Raw genomic sequence first — 16501 nt, forward strand, 5'->3', positions numbered from 1 at the left:
TGTTTTAGGTCCTAACTTAGTAATGGGACACACACAGACACACATACACGCGCCCGAAGATGGTTTCCATTTCACGGCCGTTCCCAGCAGCTATCAGCGCGGCAGGGAAATCAAGCCCTCGACCACCGTTTGAAGTAGTATCAGCTGCACTCTCTCCTATCGCCTTCCTATCACTCCATCCAGCCCTCTCTTCTATCTCTCAGTAACCCCTCTCTTCCTCACTTATCTCCTTTATGCCCTCAGAGATCTTTGGCCCCTTCCCTAAGTCCCCGTCCTCTCTCTCTTAATCATCATCGTCTGCTCCCGCTCTCATCCTGGTCCGACTGAGAATTGCTCGAGGCGGTAAAAACTTCGCTTCCCCTTGTCACACCAGCCGTCTTTTTTTCCTCCCCCTCCTCCATCTCTCCTTCCTTCTGTCCACCCAACCCTCCATCACATTTTGTGTAAAAATACCCCTACAACTACGAAATCCTGCAATTGCAGTTTGGAGATATTATATCCGAAATATGTTTTATCAGTACTTCTCTATATATGACTGCACCACAATCTTTCAGGCCTGTTTTTTAACAGAAGGTGATCGGGCCTCATTGTATGCTTCAATCTATAGCAAACCAAAGAGACGCAGCATGCGGAACCTTAGCTTCTCTCCTAAGGTCTCTTATTTTGTCACACAACTACTTATGTCACTTTTATGTATACAATTAAGTGCTAATTATGCTTGCATTTGCATGGAGACCATCTGAAAATGTGCATTATTGCCCCCATTTGTGCAATTCACTCCTTGTATTTCCTTTCTCAGCAAGAAACACTTTGCAAACACACCTGCATGTAGTTAGTTTAACCCCATGGCTACTTTTTTCTAAATTTTGCAAAGTAAAAAAAATATATATTAAAAAGAAATAAAAAAAAAAATCCCGGAACTCAGTAAGAGCTTCATACCTGGAAGGCCAAAATGAATAACTGTGCACACTGTGGAAAAGAGAAACCTGGGAGAACTTCTCCTTATTCTTTCCAGCATGCTGAAGTGAGATATAGAGAAAAAGGTTTTCTAGGCTTGCATGTAGAAATGTAAATGTGAGAGTAGATAACATGCATTAGATATCGCAATATCTCGATGTCCATCTCTCTGTATCAATATCTCGATATCCATCTCTCTGTATATAGATATATATCGAGATATCTATAGATAAATAGAGCTCTATCTATAGATATCTATGACAGATATATCGAGAGAGAAATATCTCGATACATCTCCGTCTGTCTGTGTACATTCACTCGCTAATGCAAATATCTAAAGGTATGTGAAATATCTAATCCCATGATAGCAGCTGAATGCATTTAGAAAATGTGAACATGAAGAGCTGATCAAGTTCAACCCGAGCGTCAGAATGAGGAAGAAATGTGATTTAAGTGGCTATCAGTGTGCCATAGTGCTGGTGCCAGACAGGTTGGTCTGAGGATTTCAGAAACTGCTGAACTACTGGGATTTTCCCCACACAACCATCTCTAGGATTTACGGAGGATGGTCGGAAAAGGAGAAAATATCCGGTGAGCAGCAGTTCTCTGGGCAAAAATGCCTTGTTGATTCCAGAGGTCAGAGGAGAATGGCCAGACTATCTTAGCTGATGAGAAGGCAACAGTAACTTAAGTATCAGCTCATTATAACCAAGGCTGTAAACAAGCATAACAAATGCAGAAGAGCGTCTCTGAACACAACATGTGGAAGGTTGAAGCAGATCGGCTAAAGCAGCAGCAAAAAAACGACGATGGGCGACACTCTTAAGGTGAGAACAGGAAATTGAGGCTATTATTTACATGGACTCACCAAAATTGGACAACAAAAGAGTGTAAAAATGTTCATGAGCCTCAATCAGCTGTGACATTTGGATGGTCGGGTCACACTTGGACATAAACAGAAAGAAAAGCATGGATCCATCCTGCTTTGTACCAGCGGTTCAGGCTGCTGCTGTAACTGAGCATTGTTTAAACACTACAGCCCACCTGAGTACCTTTGCTGATCATGTCCATCCCTTATGATCAGTGCACCTATCTTCTGACGCCGCTCCCAGTAGGAAGAGACACGGTCACAAACTCAAGTCATCTAAAACTGGAGCTGGAGATTCCCCAACATGGATGTGCAGCTGACAAATCTGCAGCTACTGTGTGATGTCATCATGTCAATATAGACGTAAAATCTCTGAGGGACGTTTCCAGCACTTTTTTAAAAATCTAAGCTGTGAAGAATTGGGCAGCTATAAAGGAACAATGGGGCCAGTAAACTCCAACTCTGTGAAATGTAATGAAACAGAAGACTAATATTAAAGTATCTCAATTTTAATCATATTAGTAGTAAACCGCCTCATTAGTGCTCTTTGACCTTTGGCTTTATAACAAAGACGGGGTCCAGTACAGACACCTAACTGGTGGGAGGGGGCAATGCGTGCCAAATCCTTATTCTGTGCATTTCCTATATATAGAATAACAAATCCCACCAATGGACTAAAAACAACACGGTGCCACATCTACATCTAAGCACACATTTTTCTGAAAGTGCATCCTTTTACTTATTTTAAATTAACTACATTGAGCCAGTGTAGGTCGTTGTCATCACTCTTCTTCCTCATTGTTAGTCTCCCACATTCTCCATCCCCAACTCCTCATCTTGGCTCTTCCTCCTCCTATAGCACATCTTCCGTCTCTTTTCCTCCTTCCTCTCCCCCCACCCCTCTACACCTCAGCCCTGTATTTGTCCTGCTCCTCATCTACATGCCTCTCTCTTGTGCACACACTCTCTCAGTCTGATGCTTGACGCTGCCGGAGACCGATCACAGCGCTTTCCTTTGCTGCTCGATGAGAAACCCACACTTCTTCCCCAGATAAGGACAAAAGAAAAGAAGATGAGATGCAGACAAATGGGAAAAAACAAAATCAAGAGTCAAGTGACTCTGTGGAAGCAGGGCAAGTAAAAGAAAGATCCCTTCCTGAGGAGAGAGGAGATTTCTAAAAATACAAGCCAGCTTACTCTCTGGATTCTGTTATTTTCTCTCTCCCTTCTTTGTCCCCTCCTTCATTCAGTACCTGTTCTGTGGGATTAACATGACTTAAAATTCAATCAGCCTACAGCCCTGACGGAAGAGCGACAGAGGAGGCAGACAGAGCGCTGCAGCTGTCGACCGAGTGAGGGGACGACCAACGGGAGAGAGAGAGGCAGACGAAGAGAGAGATACCGACGAGAGAGAGAGAGAGAGATGGGTGTTTTTCCACGGAGCTGAGAGAGCGAAAGCCGCGGAGACGGAGAAATGTGACGGCTTCAGGAGTCATGGTGGTGGAATGATCCGGAAAACGAGGTTAGTAAATACATCTTTTTTTTCTCACAGAGGGCAAAACAGGGGTGAAAGATGCTAGATGAAGATGAAAGAACAATGAGACGACTCGAAAAACAGAAAAATAGCTCTACTGTGCTTTTGAAGTAGCAAAGTGCGCACAGGAGGAGAAGAGGGAGAAACTGGAACGAAAAGAAATGAATTGCAGATAATAAAAATTAAATGCAAAAAAAAAAAAAATCCAGTGGGCTTGTAACATACATGTAGCTGCGGCACTAACATATAGATGCACACTGAAAGGAACACACTCGCCGAGAGACACTGACAGAGTGCAAAGATTTAAAGCACGATAATGAGATTGATTTCTTAAAAGGTGCCGGTTTGATTGACAGGCCAGAGAGTGGAGGCGGGTGGACTTTTGAACCGTCTGACATTCGTGCCACTGATCAATAGACCAGTTGTTTTATTAGGCTCAGTGTGTGTCTGTGCGTGAGATTCGAAGACAGAGCAAGTGAACGGAGAGATGCAGAGGCTGTGCGTGCTTGCAGAGAGTATCGCTGCATGGCTACTTGGATGCGTGCGCCAGCATGTGTAAATGTGTTGCACGACTGTGTGCGTGCTGAGTGCATTTGTGAGCGCAAAAATCATCCATTGCAGCCTACCGAGAAGTGCTAAGAGGGTCTCGGAGCTATCGATTCCCTCTGACTGACAGGTGAGAGATAGAGAGGGAGTGTGGGAAACCGAGGGAGAAAGAAATGAGGGGTGGCAAGTTGAGGAGGGGGCCGTAAGAGAGGCGTGAGTGACAGAAGTTGTGGAAACAGGGAGGTGTGGAGGCATCAGAGGGAAAAGGGAGGTCAGCAGGGTGGAGCAGCGAAAGGCTGATTTATAATTTATGATGCACACAAAAGGAGTTTTCAAAATGGAGCACATGCACAGTACACACTGCATTTACACTACGTCTCTCTCATTTTAAGTTTTCCAGCCATCTCCCAGGTTACTCCCAAACCACCTTTTCTGCACTTGCCTCCAAGGTCATCAACAAACGGCTAATTCAGCGTGGGAGAACAAATGCAGCAGCGAGTGTAGAAGAGCCCCGAGACACACCGGAGACCGCTCCTGGAAGTGAGGGACAAGAGGAAGAATCAAAACCGAGCGTGTACAAGAACGAAGAAAGGACCAGATGAATGAATAAAAGAAAAGGGGAGCTGAGAGTGGAGGCAAAAAAAGGAGCAAAGGGAGGGTGATGGAGGAGAGAGGTGAGAAGGGGAGGTGAAGACTACTGCTTGGATTCTTACTTGACTGAACTGCTTGAGACAGAAAAGTTGAACCCAGCTATGAGGAAATCGTATCAAGATGCCATAAATAGGATTTTAAGCAAAGTGGATTCCTGGATTTTTTCCAAACCCGAGTCTCTTTTTCGGAATACCGCGCCAGGATTGAGCGAGTAATTCAGGATTTCCCAGGTTTTCTTCATCTATAGAAGCCTAAGAGGATATCGTGGGATTGGAATTTCTCCAACTCTCTGGTTGTCTGACACTGACCTATATCCGTCTCCTTTTGATGTGTGTGGGGATGTGTGAGCGTGGAGTGGAGTAGGACAGGTTTCAGTGCAAGCACACAATAACCTCCCACCCCCCTGTGCTGGCTCAGAATAAGTAGAAACACCTGGGGCAAGATCTGTGCAACATACACACACACAAACACACACACCCTCAAACCAGGATAACATGTGGAGCTGATTCGGATTATAGAGCCGCACAGACGGAAAAGGTAATGTCCATGCAATTACACACACACACACACACACACACGGAAAATCTATATCTGCATGGCTAGCTCTCTTGTGCTGAATCATTGAGTAAATCAATGCAGTGCACACCAGCACTCACTGAACTGGGAACTCAGAGCTCTGTGCCCCTCTCCCTCTCTCTCCCACACACACACACACACACACACACACACACACACACACACACACACACACACACACACACACACACACGACTACAAAATGAACAAAAGTGCATTCAGAAGTTAGAAGTAGTGTCAAATCTACCACTTGGCACCAATTTTAAACTTTTCTTATCATCCTTGTATTCTTTTCACATCCTTTTTCACTCTACCCTCCCATTGAGAATCTGTGTGTGTCTGAGTGTCAGCCAGCCGTCTTGCATCACATTACCTACTAGGTGTGTCTCAGCTTGGCTTTCATCACCTTGCCTTTATGTAATCTCACCTGGCGTGCTGTGTGTGTCTGTGGGGTTGACTGTGTGTCTGTGGTGTCAGCAGCAGCAGCCTAAGCAGCACAGATCCGTACTAACCTCCCTTCGTTTGGGGCTTTTTACGTAAGCTTTGCCTGCGTGCGCACACAAACGCGCAGATTTGGCACACTGACACGGGAGATCAGACAGACTGGACAGACAAGGATAAGAGGGCGATGAGACAGAAACGGAGAAGGGAGAGAGGGTAAATAGTGATGTGCGGAGATGGAAAAAGGAAAGGGAGGGGTGGCACATGATAGTGGTGGTGGGTATTGAAGGCTAAGAGAGGTCAGATGGAAGGATGGCAGAGGGTGAGTTATAATTAGGGTTGCCAACCGTCCCTTAAAAAACGGAATCGTCCCGTATTTAGAAACAAAAGTACACGTCCCGTATTGAGCTAATAAGGGACGCACTTTGTCCCGTAATACAGTGAGAATCAAAAGTAGTCTATAACTTTTAATGGAATTAACACTTTGTTTGAAAACATAATTCCCAGCCCCTCTCCTGCTTTGTGACCAATGAGCTGACAGCACACTTATGACAATTCGAGTATGACAAGTCAGATTACCGCTCATCTCATTGGTTGAGGAAAGGTCGCTTACGGAGAAAATACCGGAAGACAACCGATGACCACAACAACAAGCATGGCCAACAGGGAAACAAACGCCGACACTGCGGTGCAAGTCTCGGACGGCACACTGTGCGTCCATAAAATGAAGGTTATAACAGAAAATCTGTCGCTCGCTCTCTCTGTCTTTCACTCACACAGACACACCACCACATCAACTTTGCTAAATTGCTAATGAAAAACATGATCAGGCAGCTGTGATTGAGCAGCAATGTAAATCCAACTATTTTCACGGTTGTTGTGGTCGTGATAATTTTGTGATGCCACATGGAAAAGGCTCGGATGAGCTTTCCAAAGTTCTACAAGTTGTGCCTCCATCGCTTGTGTCCAGATCACACGCTGCACAGCTGTGCTGCAACGTCTTTTTCACCGACGTTTACGTGTTTGCGCGTGAGCAGCTGCGGTGACACCCTCACGAGCGATTGATGATCGGGAGCTGGTCGTGAGGTGTTAATCGCTTCTCGTTACCCCACGTATACTACACGACGCACGATGAAGGCCAAAATCGGGCTGATCACCAAATCGGTCGCACGACTCAAAAAATCGGCTCAAAATGGGCCAAAAATCGCACAGTGTGAGCCCAGCATTAGAGCAGCAATGTTTGTTCGCTCAGAGAAAGAAAGAAAAAAGGCTGCAAAAGCACAGGGAGGAATGGGAAAAGGAAAACACCTGGCTGGAAAAGTGCACTATAAAGCGCACTGCACTGTGTGCTGGCGCACTTTTTCCATAGGCATGCTTCTATTGGTGGGCACATGAAGAACATGAGGGGCGTGAAAGCTCGGGGAACCCTTTACCAATTTTTTGTCCGCCAGGCCACGGCAGAAGCAGATATGGTATGTAAACACTGGTTTGTTTTTTAAACCCTCTGGTTAAGGTTAATATGGGCATGTGCAGTGAATATTAGCGCTATGTGGCCAGAAGTGTAATAATATAATTTATTTTGTGTAATAAACAACAGCAAGGATAGATGATTACAACAAATAGATCACTAATACATAAAAGTAATACATAGATGAATAATGATGATGAGTTATGATGCGTAATCATGGGAACAAGTGGGTTTACAAACAGGAGCAGCTGATTAGCTTTAGAAAAGCTGAAATAATACCTCAACTGAAGCCAATTGTACTAAATGCACTAAATGTGCACTGTTACAAGAATATTTTTCGTTCTATTGCTTTCTATTAATTTATATAATTTTAAGTTAAGTAGGACAGAGTTCTTTTAAAGAAAGATTTACTTATATTCTCAAAAGTTAAGCATGACAGGCTTCTGTTTAAGAAAGAGACCTGTTTTACTGTGTTAATGTTGTCATTGTGAGCTAAAAATAAATGGCTAAATGATCATTTGTTTCCCATATGGTCATATCACAAAGAATATGCATCTGCTTAAATCAAGTTCAAGTCAAATGGTTAAAAAATAATTTCACACACAAAAAAAGAGCTACCACACTGGGAAGGGTGAAGACAACTGGGTTGCCCGGCCCTGGCCACGAGGTGTCCCTTATCTATTTTTCAGGGAGTTGGCAACCCTAGTTATAATCAGTGACAGACTGTCATGTGACAAGGAAAAAACAATGAGTGGAAGAAGTAGGGAAGGATACACAGTGATGTGATGAAGGTCTTATGGTAACAGTGAAAAAGCAAAGAAATGGAAGGATCAAGATGAGCACAGTGTTGTATAATCGAGATTTCAGAAGCAAGAAACTACATTAAAATGAAGGCAGTGGGGGGAAAAAAGACCTGAGATGAGTGACTAGATAATAAAGTTAGAAAGAGACACATCCAGGCTAGAATACATGAATGAGGATTGACTGGGTAGGAATTAAAAATAGAAAAACAGATGAGAAGAAATAATTAACAGTGACAGATGGTCATCATTATGTTGCTTTCTACTGTTACCATTGGCTACAATTAGCCTTGCATGGCCCCAAAAACTCTGTTAAAGATCACTAACGCCAGTAATGAACTATTTGGAGATATAACTAGGAGGGGAATACAACGTACCATAGGGCTTTTCCATGTAAAAAGACGAGCCAATTATCGAGTACCGGCTTATAGGAAGTGAAAAATCTACCTTAGAGGAACATTAATTATCCCAGAAACAAACGAGATTCAGCTTAAAACAATACGGCACATGTGAACAATAAGCTTTCTGAATAACCAAGACAGGGCTCATTATTTGCTCCGTTGATAGTTTACAGTTTTGACTCCCGCTTTGAACGGGGGCACAGCTAATGCAGAAGAAATGACGACTAACTCCTTTTGAAGTGCAACAAAGAGGCTGTTTGGTTTCTATTAAGCAAATCATCAATCTATAATTGGCTCTGCTCTCCTGCTACTGAGTTTCATAAGAATACAGAGCAGGTAAGTGTCATTTGACTCAAACAGTGAAATAAAAGCAGAATAAAAGAACAATTTCTCAATTATGTTGTTAATGCTCCACGTGGCTTCTTGTTACCGATGGTGCCTGCCCGTCATTCTCAGGCAACAGTAAGGCAGGTGAACAGATGGGGCACTTGCTGTTCAAAATACAAGACTTGCCAAGATAAACAAACCAAATGTGTGTATATATTATATTATATATATTTATTAACTGATGGGTTACCGGGCAGTGTTGGTTGTGTGCTAGTTAGTGTGATCTAGCTCAAACAACATGCAAATCCAGACATTTTTGCAGTATGAACTGCATCTGGCCTGTGAATTAAGACTAGGCTGGGTGATTATAATTATACTAGCATACTACAAGTCTGATATGCTAATAATTACATTAAACTTGCTCTCATGCATTTTTTAATCTTTAGAAATGGTAAAAATACCCCAGAAAAGCCAGCTAAACGTAGATTAGAGCCCATTACTAAATACTTATGCACACCACTTCAATATAGCAAAAAGTCAAACTTGGTTATGGTGACAGGACAGTAGCTGGTCGCGGGGCGAGGCCTCACTGAACAGCTGATTAATGAACAAAGAGCCAAAAGGAGGATGAGGGACCCAAATAAGTGGAAAAGTCATGAACATTAATGATAATTACATGAAACAAAAAAAAAAGGCACGATTAAACATCAAAGATCATAACCTATGATGGATGTAGGATGTCCCACACCTGCTTGATTTAACCAACTTTCCATCAAGGAGAGAAGTGGAAAGTTTGAAACCCTGAAACAAGGGAAACACGGTTACTGTCAGGAGGATGGCACTTGATGGATGAATGGACGAAAGAGGGGATGACAAACGGTGAAGGGAGAGACGTGAAAAGCTGAGCTGTTAAGGAATAGTGGGAGGATCAAAGGATGAGGCATCAGGCCGCTGTCGGGATCAGGGATCAGAGCGGCAGATGATGGACAGAGAGGTACAGAACGATAGTGTGATGAAGAGGCGTAATTACAACACTGTTTAAGATAGGGAGGAACACTCGGAGGATGTAGAGAGACTGAGTAATGAAGAATAAAAAGGCGAGCGATGACACTTGAGAGGTGGATGATAAGAGAGCGTGGGGATAAGGGAATAGAGGAATAACAATGTCTGAGAAGAAAAACTGCACTAATAAAACAGAGACACAAGGAGGAGGGGGTGTGTGAACGAATGGAATCAATCCGATGGGACTGAATGATAAAAGATTGAGTAATTAGACAGTTGGTAGTCGAACGTAGATTTGTAGGATGTAATGATAGCAACGAAAGGATGACAAAAAAAAAGGATGAAAGTCAAAAGATGTCAAATGACGGAAGGAAGTGTGAAGATAAAAGTAGAGAATGATTGAAGGAGCAAAAGAAAGTTACCAAGAGGTTACCCGTAAAGAGGTGGAAGGAGCGAGCAAACGTGCTGTACAGAAAGTAAGGAAAGACACGGGGATGAAAGTATGAGTAATTAAACTGTTGACAGTCTGTTTAGGCACAGCAGGTGCCTGATGAGCAGAACAAACCGTAACCACGGCAACCACTGGAGACAGATGGAGGGGTGGGTTTTGGGGACGGAGATATCCAGGAGATGGGAGAAATGGGGGAAAGTCGAGTGTGAACGTGAGGAAACTTGGGGGAGGGGTTAAGTGTGGGGTCGGAGATGTGGTGGAAATTAAGACTTCACGCAGCAATCGTATTTAAAGAGAAGTAGAAACTACAGCTAGAGACGAACACTGTTATCTGTGCTCTCTTCATCCAGTTCTGTGTTTTATTCTGCCACAGAACGATCTCTTATCCTTCTAGAGATTAGAGAACATGATGAGCACACCTCCATTATCAAAAAGCAGCTACGCTGAACTTGATGTCCTTTGTAGTGGCAAAACACACTGCAAATATAAGATGGTCAGGTCAGTGTGCTCCAACAAGCTCCATCAGGCCTGACCCATTTAGTCCTGACCAAAACAGTGAGCAACAAAGAGAAGGGTCAGCTCAAAAATCACATAAAGGACACACACAAAGGAGAAACACGAATTAGAAAACAATAAAATTTATGGTTTCTGCAGCGTTTTATAAACACCTAGAACTAGATCCAATGAGTCCCAGCAGAATTTTGCAAATTAAGATTAGGAATTAACCCGCATATCTGTGAAAGATTAGTCCACTCTAGCTAATACTGATCCAAATCTATGAAACTAAATGAGAAAATTAGGTTTATGTAATGTGATTCAGCTATGTAGACTGAGAATTGCTAACAAAATTTCACAAAATTTAACTTGCTAATCCTGCTTTGTGAAAACCCCCTCTAGAGATGGAGGAAGAGAGCAGATGGATTTACAGGAACAGCACAAAACTTTGATGTGTTCAATCCCATCAAAACTTTTCTCCAACGAGCCTAAAATGCAAGATGTTATGACCCCATTTAAACCTTTTATCGCATGTTCAGTCTGTAAAAAGGCAGAAAAAGAGTAGGAAATATGGGGTCATACTTCCAAAGCCTAAGCGGTTTGGCATTCTTGCTGGATAAATGACTGTTGATTGTCCCAGCACTATACCATACCAAGACAAATCAAAGGTGCCCTTCAATCTGTCAGGTCCACTGACTGATATTCTGGGTGCATTTACTCATCGATGATTGATTTTGGGCTTTTCATGAGTTTAAAACCAAGAACTGAAAAAGAAAGTCTGGGCTTTTAAAGCACCGTCAGAGTCTTTTAGACTGCTGAGATGCACATTCTTCACATCGAGTTTAAATCCAAGCCCGACAAAGGCAAACATCATGATCATCAGTTTGGAAGTATGTCCCACAATTCTGCCAAACACGCTGGGAACAGCTTCCTGCCAAACCAGCACTACGTCTTCAGTTCACATGTGTTTGTCTGCATTACAAATATCACCAACAGATGCAGTTGGTTGTAGATGTTCAAGTGAATCATGGTGCAGAATGCAGCGTGGGTGATGACTATCAGAAGGAACCGGCTTGTACTTAGTTGGAAACACTTAAGTCTCACAGCAAAGCACGCAGCATTTCTGCATGTATCAGCACTGCTAAGCATTAGAATATGAGACGCAGTAATCAACAAACTCAAGGGAAACCAGTTTCCCCTGCAGGCTCATTGCAGTGCAGCCTTGTTTTGTCTGCATTAGTATCACACACTGGGGGGAAAAAAGCTCTTTGTGGTGAGTTACATTGCAAGTTGTGATTCATAACAGCTAAAAGTGGCTTCAGATCAAACGCGCCTGATGCTAACGAGACTCGAGCAAGGAATCGCTTATATGCTACATGCTACATTTATGCCTCCTTCTGATTCTACTTGTGCTACCCATCTCTTATCACTGGCCTTTTGTCTTTCCTCATTTAAGTTCCCTTGGTTCAGAGAGGGCCATGAGAAAGATGGGTGACCACTAGAGCAATATAGAAAATCGAATGAGATAAAATAGAAAAAGGGTAGAAAAAGGAACAAACACATTAGTGAAGACAGTTTATTTTTTATAGAAGTGTGCGCCTGTGTGGAAGTGTGTGTGCGCCCGTCTGTGCAGCATTAATCAATACATCCATCACTGTGATGCAGAGGCCTGGCTGGCATGTCACTGACCTACTGTGCTGGATGCAGAACGCTGATTGGGTAACTGTTCTCTTACTCAGGATTTCCCCTCACTGAGCTGAAAAGCCTGCTGAATCACCAAACTGCCACATGCATACACACACGCGCGCGCTTTTCCACCAAGCTGCATCCCGTGGCGTCAGCCAATCAGGGTCCATATAATTGGCGCTGCAGGGTGTCTGACTGGTGGGGATGTTGACAGATCAGCAGTGGTGTGTTGGCACATCATTTGTAGACTTGTATTTGTACTGAATTTGTGGTTGATTAGCCTTATCGACGTAAACACGCACAGGTGCACACGCACAAAAGCATCCATTGATAATATGGTGCTGAAAGGCTGACATTAGGTTGGAGTTCGGATGGAAAGGCAATCAGATAACGAGCAGTCATCTGCTTATAGAGAAATAAGCGCCAAAACAGGTCAATAAGGGACAATGAAGCTGAGCTTGAAAGTTAGAGAGACGAAGATGAAGAAAGAGCATCAGAAGGATTAAAAAAAATAAAAACAGGACAGGAAAATGCAAGCACATTATGTTCACGGTGAGTGGCAGGTCAGCTATTTTACACCACTTACATTACTGTGTGTCTGCAGGCAAATTTGTGGATGTAAACATAACCATATTTAAGTGGGTGCAAGTTTAGAAGTTCAAGAATGTGACTGTGAAGAAAAATAAACTAGGATTAGAAACTGAAGCAAGAGTTTCTCCTGGGTGACCCCTCTGTCTGCAAACTCAAATGCACACAATCAACCTTCACTAAAATCTTACAAATCAAGAAAGAGAATATCTACTGGTACCAGACTTAAGGGTAATAGGTGTCACACCACAGGTTAAGTCACTAATATTTAACAGCACATCACAATTAGAATATGGGAGCATTTTTTAGAAGCAGATAGCCAGATGAGCACAATAAATTTGAAGAATCTTTAACTTGCTTTCATCTACAATAAGGTGTTGAATGAGGAACATGCGTATGTTCACGTCCCTGTGAACATACGTGAACAGTATGTTGTTTTTCAGACCTTAAAAACACCTTTCTGAACTTTAGAAGTGACAACTTGGTCGCTGCAGAACAAAGCAAAGATTTCACAACCTCCTGCTTTAATTTTCAAGTTTCACATGTGTTGAGCTCGAGGCTCTTGACATCATGCAGCCATTTAATCCATCCTTTCCCCTAACGACCCCACTGATGTCATGTGACATCAGCAGCCTGCACTTGTTTTAACCTCGGCACGCTCGCACAAAGTGCTTTGCAGTGCGTTTCTCTTTCACCCACCTCCATGCATCTTGAAGTTCAGTGCCTTGCCCAAGGTCACATTTGTCAAAGCGTATGTGGCCATGTCTCAAACAACCAACTGTGCAATTAGTGGCCAACCCACTCTGCTACAAGAACCGTGTCCGCCCCGCAGTCATGGAGAAGTCTTAAAGAATGGCTCGTGGATGCCAACTGATGCAAACACAATTTCCTTCACAATCAGCGCAATATGGAATAGCATCAATGAGCATGTGGAAACACAGAGAGTGTCAGCTATTAATTACATGATTTTATTGGCTTACTTATTGTCATTGTGGAATTTAATTAGATCCTACTATGCTATTGCCATCTGGAGTAACAAGTCATCAAAAGAGAAAAGCATTGAGCTGCTTCCCCCTATCAGCAGTATGACAGCTATCCTCCACAATGAAAAATTATTACTCTCCAAGTAGAAAAGACACTCTGGCACAGCAATGTAACCAAGTTATTTTCAGTGCTTTATGTCCCTTATTTGCTCAGCTGTCCCCGTGATCCAGCTGCTGAATCCATCTGTAAGATGTATAGAAAGAGACTGCTAGCATTTACAAAAGGATGTTCAAAACATAATGTTGAAGTCCTGCTTTGCATTCTGAGTGACAATGAAGCATTACAACGATTAAGAAAAGCTTCCCGGCGAAAAGAAATGCACACACAACACAAGCTGTGCTGGTACACTTCTATAATGGCCACAAATACCAGTAGGAAGAAAGTTCAGGCGGTGTATACGAGAGTTACATAACAAATCATAACGGCACCACTCCCCGTCCCTCTGTGCCAATGAAGTGCCAAAGAAAATCACTGTCACCTCTGTTGTTTGCCAATTCAATTTACCTCCCAGAAAATATAATCCCCAAGCTGTGCAGTTGTGTGGGCTTTCCAAGGGGAGGAAACTAAATTACAAACCCTCAGCAAATAATGGGTTATTGGCTGCCACAGTTATAACAACCTTAATGGTAATGACACTGTTAGAGAACTGGAAAGAAAGCCTCCAAAGCTATATGTTCATTTGATTGATGGAAGAGGAACAAAATAGCCAGATGGAGGTGCACATATGTGAGCCGTGACACCAAGTAGAGGCCTACTCGTTGCTGTGGTTCATCACGTCAGGTTTTCCTGCTCAGCCTCTCCGTGGTTCACCAATTCACAGCCAGCGCCAAATCAGAACAGCAGGGTTAACACCTGGTTTTTGGGATGTCTGGCACATCCTGCAGCCGAGCGCTTCCACATATTGCACGAAGGGAGGTCTGGCCACTGTGACAGCCACACTTCAAAAACAATCACAGGTAACCGAGGTGGTTCAACTTTTATGACTTTTTAAGCAGTTTTTAACAAGCCACTCCAAGTTCATTAAAGACTGGGTTGCTTATCTATGCAAAGCTGATGCGAAGTGGCAGCTTTTATAAAGCCAAACTTCAAAGACTCCATCAATATTGCCATTTTTTTTCCTACTCCAAACACAGTGAGCGGAGAACAAGCAGAGTGGGTTGCTTTCTCTTAAGTGTTGCCATGTTTAAAGATTAGATAGTTTCAAGAGCTCCTGGCTTTTCATAAGGTACAGTAGCCAAAAGCACCCTACAACGCTAGAATCTCTCAGATCAAACACTCGTGTCTTCAAATTTTGTACAAATAAGAGTAAAAGCTCTTCAGACTGCTTAAGAAAAATCGCCAAAACCACCAGAGTTTTTATGATCTTCATGCAAGAACTGTGAAATGTGCCTCAGTGAGACAAAAACAAGGATAATATATGAGCCACTTAGTACATAAACTGATGGGAAATTTCACAGGAATGAAAAAACAAATAATTGAACCAAAAACCCAAATGAAAACACGTTAAATATCTGGCTATGAGACGTTCCAGGAATAGAAACAATTATTGAAATCTTCCAAACAAGAAGGATTCCAACAGGAATTAGTGAGAGTGGGTATTGCATACAGATGAATATACGAGTACGTACACACACATTCATTTCTTCCTCTTTCAAATACAACAGAGGCTTGGGAGGAATTAGTTGAGTCGAGTATTTCATAAGAAGTGTATTATTTTGGAGTGCCACTGTGAAGAGACTGCAGTCTTTTTATTTTAAAGAGAACACACTTCACTTCTTTCACTCCTACTATTTACCTCAGGGGTTCTGTGAGCTTTCTTTCCTCCCCATCAGTACCCCCATCTGTATGGCAAAAAGATGAAAAGACCGAAAAAGGACTCCACACAAACGAGCATGTTTTTGTTCTTTCTTGAGAGGCCCATGCTTGACACAAAGATTAGGATTACACTGTAACTCCTGTTTGAAAGATAAAGATCTTCACACTTCTCAGTCAGCCAAAGACCTGAAACAAATCTAAAGTTGGAGCGTTTGTAATCATCTCATTTTCTTTTGGGACAGCAGCCCGTAGTTTGCTTAGTTGGGTTACTAAATTCTACTCCTACAACAACAAAACAGCATTTAGAGAGGAAACAAAAAGACTACTTTCACATACTTGGCCTTTACTTTTAATTTTCTGACCTCAAGATGTGGTGCTTTAAATGTCCCATCCCAACTTATCTGTAATTTTCTTGACCACTAACCTCGTCACTCCTCCTTACCTCATCGCCTTTCACTCCCACTTCTCCCACCACTATCGTGACGGCGATGACATACAGAGTCGTTTTTAGCAGCTCTCCCTTCCTCTAATCAAATCCCGTCTTCCCTCCCTCATCCCTCTCTCTGACAGTGATGGATGGCGGCCTTCACCCGTTTATCGCCTTTACATATTTCTCTGCCCATCCGCTTAACGACACGCATTCACACACAATGACTTCATCCCCCTTTCTCTCCATTTTCCTCAAACTCTCCTCTTCCATCTCACTTTTCCTCCGCTCGTCACACAACTGGCTTCATTTTATCCCATCTTGCACCCTTCCCTCCTCCATCTTATGTACTCCATTTTTTTTTGCTTCCCACTTTCACTGTATTTCATGCTTTAGTCTCTCCTTACCTCTGCATTTGTTGTTT

General features: G+C 42.9%; 2 protein-coding genes across 4 annotated transcripts in view; one reads left to right on the forward strand and one right to left on the reverse strand.

The window, feature by feature from the left end:
* The window catches only part of pcxb (pyruvate carboxylase b), a 318265-nt gene that overhangs the window by 80236 nt on the left and 221528 nt on the right, over positions 1–16501 (reverse strand). The window lies entirely within an intron of this gene.
* Positions 4303–16501, forward strand: part of LOC146715084 (leucine-rich repeat and fibronectin type-III domain-containing protein 4) — a 38648-nt gene continuing 26449 nt past the window's right edge. For both annotated transcript variants that reach the window (XM_085451504.1, XM_085451505.1), the window contains exon 1: positions 4303–5093. The gene's annotated coding sequence lies outside the window, so the exon portion shown is untranslated. The remainder of the gene's footprint in view (positions 5094–16501) is intronic.

The sequence above is a fragment of the Copadichromis virginalis genome, linkage group LG3 (assembly GCF_057382275.1).
Source record: "Copadichromis virginalis isolate Kocher_CV1m ecotype Utaka linkage group LG3, C_Virginalis_male_GT1.1, whole genome shotgun sequence".
Lineage (NCBI taxonomy): Eukaryota > Metazoa > Chordata > Actinopteri > Cichliformes > Cichlidae > Copadichromis > Copadichromis virginalis.